This window comes from Dreissena polymorpha, chromosome 13 (genome assembly GCF_020536995.1).
Source record: "Dreissena polymorpha isolate Duluth1 chromosome 13, UMN_Dpol_1.0, whole genome shotgun sequence".
NCBI lineage: Eukaryota > Metazoa > Mollusca > Bivalvia > Myida > Dreissenidae > Dreissena > Dreissena polymorpha.
The window spans coordinates 54179656-54186305 of record NC_068367.1 but is presented as its reverse complement, the minus strand read 5'-3'; positions in this window follow the sequence as shown (position 1 = coordinate 54186305).

Here is a 6650-nt window from a genome sequence, read left to right as displayed (position 1 = left end):
CATGTTTTGATCCTTCACTGTACGGGGTCAAAGGGAGATCAGGATGGCAGGGAAATTAATATGCGCCTCCTATCAGTACTACATGGATTAATTATCTTTTCTTTAATAATAAGGGGAAATATGTACCGCCTGTCCCAAAATTTGTCCCTGACCCGTAGTAGATTAGCATTTTTGATGGCTCTGGGAGTCCGGCTATCGTCCCTCCCAGATTGGAGCTGCGGAGGCTATTGCAAAATTCACGAGGAAAGATGCAAATCCCCCTGTTGTGTCTGGTCAGGCCAAAGATAACCCCTTAGTTACTAATAACCCTCCGGCCATCAGTATTCCTCCTGTCCCAGCAGTGATGACCATCACAAGTAAATAGAAATTCTTCCGTCGCCTTCGACATCGGCTACTTGAACATATTCCTCTTTGTTATGAATGATGTGCTTTGTAAACAGCTGACGGTACAGATTTACACACTGGTCACAGAATAACCCACACTGTAGAACTCTGTCTCTGTTAAAGAATCATTGCTGAGAGTAATGTAATGTAGAAATAATGTAAACAATAATGTTAATTCTGTATATAAAAAAATGTTAGTGACCCCAGTTAAAATAAAAATAATAAATAAAACATTAATATATATTAAGTATTCATCATTAAATATTTAGATAATAAAGGTCAGGTTATAATATAATACATAGAACTATTCCTCTAGTTACAGAAGGACTACAGCCTTTGGTTTTTCCTTTCTGGGAGAAGCTATTGACCTAGAGTTTGCCCTCTAGTTTCAGAACAAAACAGCTTCTTTGTTTATATTTATTACAGATGCTATGGCTTTATTTCACTGAGACTAAAATCTTCCTGTTTCGCAGGTCGACGTCCAGAGCACAGAAACAGTCTCTACCTCTGTTCTAAACTCTGCTATATAACCGACTGAGTTATTTCCGCGTCTTGAGTTTGAGCGGTATTCCAAATTGAACAAATGGTCGGACGAAGAGAACGCAGAACAGCCTCTGTTTTTCCTTGTGTAGGATCTCCACTAACCTTCTGCCATCTGAGTAAACAACTACAAATTGCAACTTTTTCCAGCAAAACAAATAGGTTTTTCCTTCAGTGCAACGGGCGCATTAATGAGTTTAACTCTTGCTGCAAAATCATTCTCCGCGTACTTTAGGTAATATTCATTTATTGTATGGAGGTAGTATATGTGGAGTTCTTATTAGGTATTTGGGCATAATATATGATATAAAATATATCTCCCAGGAAACAATCATCAATCATTTATTAATGAATTCATTTAATGAACTTTGTCTTCATTCGTCCATTAAAATTTTCAACATTACTCTAGAACTTATTTTCATATCAACTATGCTTTTACTATAACTACAACTATAGTAACTACTACTATAGCAAAACTTTTACTACTACTACTACTACTACTGTTGCTGCTGCTGCTGCTTTTGGTGTTGCTGCTGGAGTGTACCCTTACTTTGGAAACTGTTTTGGTGCGGTGTGATGTTGAGTTATTAGATACCAATAACAACATTACCGAGCAAAAGTCAGTTGACTTATTTACGCAAAGGGGGCCTCTAGGTATACAGACACCGACATAAATGCCTTTCGTCCGATCTCTCTTTCTGCGCGACGTCCGCAGTATACCACAACTAAAATTAATTCATCTCCATTAAATGTCAATAACCCCCTTTTTATAATCATAGAATAATAACCCACAATTGGTTATGCCTTGGTGCAAGTAGGCTTGCTTACAAAATGCAAAGACATAATAAACAAAAACAGTTTCAGTGAATGGCTAATTTGCACAACTATGAAACTATACGCTTTAACCATAAAGCCATAATTAAATGAAATCAATGGTCACTGTGACTGCCTTTAATTTGATTATGCATATAAGCCTACAAATTGTGTAAATACAAATCTGCAAAAACAAAATCATTTTCCAAACAAGGTCCTGTAACTCCTGCCCTTTACAGGCTCACAGTTACAGACACACATATACAATACAATACCATATAAAATATACAGGCTCACAATTCCTCACACAATACTCACATTGGGACATAGACATACCCCATTAACTCAATATGCCTCTAAACTAGAGTGTATCAATACAAAAATCAACCCAGGTGCCTTGCTGTTTTTCAAGGCCATTTCCATACTTTGTCTGCATAAACGCTTCTATAACTTCATCTTCCCGGTTTTCTCGTCCTGGCTGTTCAGGCTTTTCCCTGTTCCCTGGCCCCGAGAAACGAGTAAACTATTTTCAATTGAAATAATACTCGAATTTCCTGGCCGGCGAATTAATTGTACACCCGGTAAGCACATTTTTACGGCTTACGGGACATTTTAATTAATTATTGCAAAACACACAAAACAAAATACGTCAATCAATTTAATTCAGTACAACAATTACATATTGTGGGGTCATTAATAAGCAATAAACAAATATAATAATTATAATCCATTGAGTTATGTCTGTTTCAATAGCTGAACAATTTGGATCACAAACCACTTCATCTTCATTAAACTATATGGAGTTAAATCCCATTTTCTTGGCACATTGTTTACATTTTTTATCAGCGACGCAGATATTGTAAACATTCAGGTCATCAGGTCATCTGGTGCACTTTAATCCGCACCACTGATCACGCGACCTCGAAAACAGACAATATATATTCACGTCTAGACGGCTTGTAGCGTATCAGACGCCTAGCATGTCTAAAAATAGACTGCTCTACCTGAGCAGACGATTAGAATAGGCCACTGAATATTGAAATGTATTTAAACAACAAACAAGACAAATACTCTGATGTTTTACTAAAAACTCTATCCTATTCGCGGTGTTGATAATGTACATGTATTACGGGGTACGCGGAGTATAAAAGTAAATAGTTATTTTAAAACATTTTGAGAAAATTAAATTAATTGTTTTGAATAGGTATATGTCCTATTGTTTTATTTTTAACTCGGGTTTTTATCACAATATTGTCGGAATTACAAAATTGAAATTAATCTGAGTAGTGCTCTTCGAAAAGGGGTTTTAATGCATGAGCGTAAGGCATCGTCCCAGATTAGCTGGTGCCGTCCATATTAAACTTCCTGTAATTTTCCATTATATGACAGAGGTTTAAGGTGCTTTGCACATTCACGGATGTGTTTATTTCCCGTGAAGTGGGTCTTTTTCCATTAAAAGGCCTAGGAAATATTCCTGCTGTGGCAGATGAGTTTTTTTTTCCGGTACAGCTCTTCCTTCTTTTTGAGATGTTCCCGTACATTCACGGATGTTTTTGTATTTTCTTATTAAATCCAGTCTTTTCCTGGTGGTCGTATGTGACAGTGCTTAGCGACCACTGTTACAACGAACCACTGGATGTAGTAACTATTGTTGTGGTCCGCGAACATTCGCCATTGTTTTGGTACGGGAAAATACGGGAAATTTGTACACAAATACTTGGGTGTTTCCTGCAATATACCCATCTTGGCATCTCCGTCATCTTTTATTCTTCCATGTTATGATTCGTGAATCGATCTTACTTAAATCACTTCGTCATTTCTGTATCATGTCATTTATTTTAGTAACTTCTGTAAATGAATAAATTTACCAACAATATGCTTAAGCAATGTCCTAGAATATTGTCGCATGAGTTTGTTTCTTATAGGTGACAGTGCTTGACGACCACTGTCACACTCCATACTAAAAAAAAAAAAAGTAATAAAAAAAAAATAAAACAGGGCCGGAAGTGGTATTTCCCGGAGTTTTTCTTTTAAACAATATTTTTCCTGTCTTTTTAAATTTTTATGTTACCGTGCTTGACGGCAACTGTCTGGTAGCTTCACTTTGATTCTTGAATGACCGGAGATGTAACCCGGTGCATGTACACTTTAATTATGGTTTCATTTTTGTAAAGTACATTATTTCTGAGTGTGATCTCCACATTCTAATACATAAGTGACTGTACTTGTTGGACGAAAGCCAACAAGAATGTTTTTCCTTGATTAATTAATTGTCGGACGATAGCCGACATTAATTTTTTTATTTTTAATTATCTAATGTGATGGAATTTTAAATATGCAAGAAACATATTGGTCACTGACCGCTAGAATGCAGCGGTCTGTATGTACCCCGCTGGGCAAGGGCACTCCTGTGCCTGCGGGAAGGGGGAAATCATGGTCCCATTTAAGTCTCTGTCTCGGTGTATACCCCGCTGGGCAAGGGCACTCCTGTGCCTGCGGGAAGGGGGAAATCATGGTCCCATCTGAGTCTCTGTCTCTGTGTATACCCCGCTGGGCAAGGGCACTCCTGTGCCTGCGGGAAGGGGGAAATTATGGTCCCATTTGAGTCTCTGTCTCTTCTGCCTTGGGTGCGACCGTACGATTACCATGGGGCGGCGGCCCAAGAGGAGAAAAGTGGGAAGAGTGTAGTGCCGGGCACCAGTCGTCTATGTGCAACCTCCATTGAACTACGCGTACATGTTAGTGGATGTTGACCGAGCTCCACGAGAAGCGGGTCCGGGATTCTCGTGGATGGGAGAGTGCAGCCGAACAGCCCTTCCTAGACCAGACGCTCACGAGTGAGGACGTGTTGAACTGTTGTGCACATTAAAGAAGCCGAGAAAAGTATCGCATCGTAAGTCACCCTTTATCATTTTTCCTGTTTAGTCTACCAGACGGTCCACGAACACCAAAGCTAACCGGGATAAAACACAACAATATCAAGATCATTAATATTCAAATGACCTTGTCAGGTCGCAAATGTGTTGTAAACAACCGGGTGTCAGCGCAGGTACTCGAAAATGCAGTAAACAAAGGAAATGGGACACAGACCAAAGACCTATCAATATACAATATATGTATATTGATAGGTCTTTGCACAGACGTTGTACTTGAATCCAATATAGATTGTTAAGCAGCGAATATAAACTAAATATTATTAAAATTTATATCATATTAAAGAGAATTTATTTTTCTTTCAATCTGCATTTATATTATTTTGATTTTATTTAAGATACTTTATAAAAATAACTTGCAATGGAACCACTATGCAGATTAGCTGATTTTCTTAGATCTTTCACTGATAAGATAAGATCTGCTGGGGTTGCTAATATTAATAATATATAGGTTTCATTCAATCGTAATACACATACATATAAGTAAATTTTGTTTAATCACAGAATTGTGCCGGTACATATAATGAAAATGAGTAACCCCTAGGGCAGCGCAAATTTTGACCCATGGGGCATTTTTTTAAACAAATTTGGTAGAGGACAATCACATCTTTGTGTTTTCATAGATTTTAAAGTTATTTACTATACAAGTCAAATTAAATCATGTGACACCCTAGGTGTGATCAGTTTTGACGCTAGAGGCATGATATGATGAAAGTCAGTAGACGACCATATGACGATATTAAATCCCTGACCCTTGTGGTCTCATAGACACTTTTTAAAATCTATTTTCAGCTCCGGTGACCTACATATGCAATGGACTGGAATGAATCGAACACCTTTGAAAGAGGGTCTACCAAAGATCATTCAGGTGAAGTTTCATTAAAATCTGTCAGAAGACTACAGACAACACGGTATCCTTAAAGCTCCCCATGAGCACTATGTGTTAAGGTGAGCGTAAAAGTTGTACCCATGTTCTATCCATGGATTGGCCAACTACTGTAATAAAGAGAATTCTCTCTTCATCAATAAAAAACAACAGCACTGTCAGAAATTGAACATTGCTTTAAAACAGATGTTTTAAATATGTTCACATATTTATATATTAAAATAAATAAATATTTGCTTTAACAAGCAGTTGTCAACAAGAGAGACTACAATAAGCAGAGAGCATTATTCCTCATAACATTTTTTTTTGTTCTATCTATAAATATGCAGTTTCACATCGTTCATTGAAGTTATGTGAAATTGCCAATTGTCACTCGTCTTAGTTCATATAAAATACACTCATTATCTCAAAGTTTTTAACTAAAATTATCTAATAAGTCAAAGTTTTTTGGGCGTAGCTGTTTAGTCCAGCTTTTCACCTTAAATGACTTTTAACATAATGCCAGCAGACTCGAATGAATACACTTCATTAATTCCAATGGCTGATTTGAGCATTATCTCCCATAACATTGACAACATCACCGCCATCTGCGCAGTCTTGTCAGAACATGTATACTGAATAGGATACTCTGGAGATACCACGAAACCTTGCATGCTTTTTTAAACTAATAGCTAAATGTATATATTCCTTCATGTTGAATAGTACAGCAATTATGTACAATAAAAAAATCACAGACGTTTTTGTTAAGGTAAATCTATTTATTGAAATTTTGATTGCATCAAAACCCTTAAGGCTTTATTAGGCACTCTTGATTTGATTCTCTGGTTAGAACCAGTACTTTCTGTCTTTGAAGAAGATCTTGAAAATTCTCTTTTCATGAGGATCACATATGGGACCTCATGACAGCTAAGCAGACACCATATTAATTGTGCCACCACAACATTTTGATGTTTTATTGTTTAGCGTGATATCATTTTGTGTGTTATGGCATCTTACATGTATGTGTATTTCTCCAGTTTATTGTCTGAAAGTTGAAATTGATAGGATTAACAGAATACAAGCATTAATGTTAAGAACCAAGTCTTGAGCTTTGG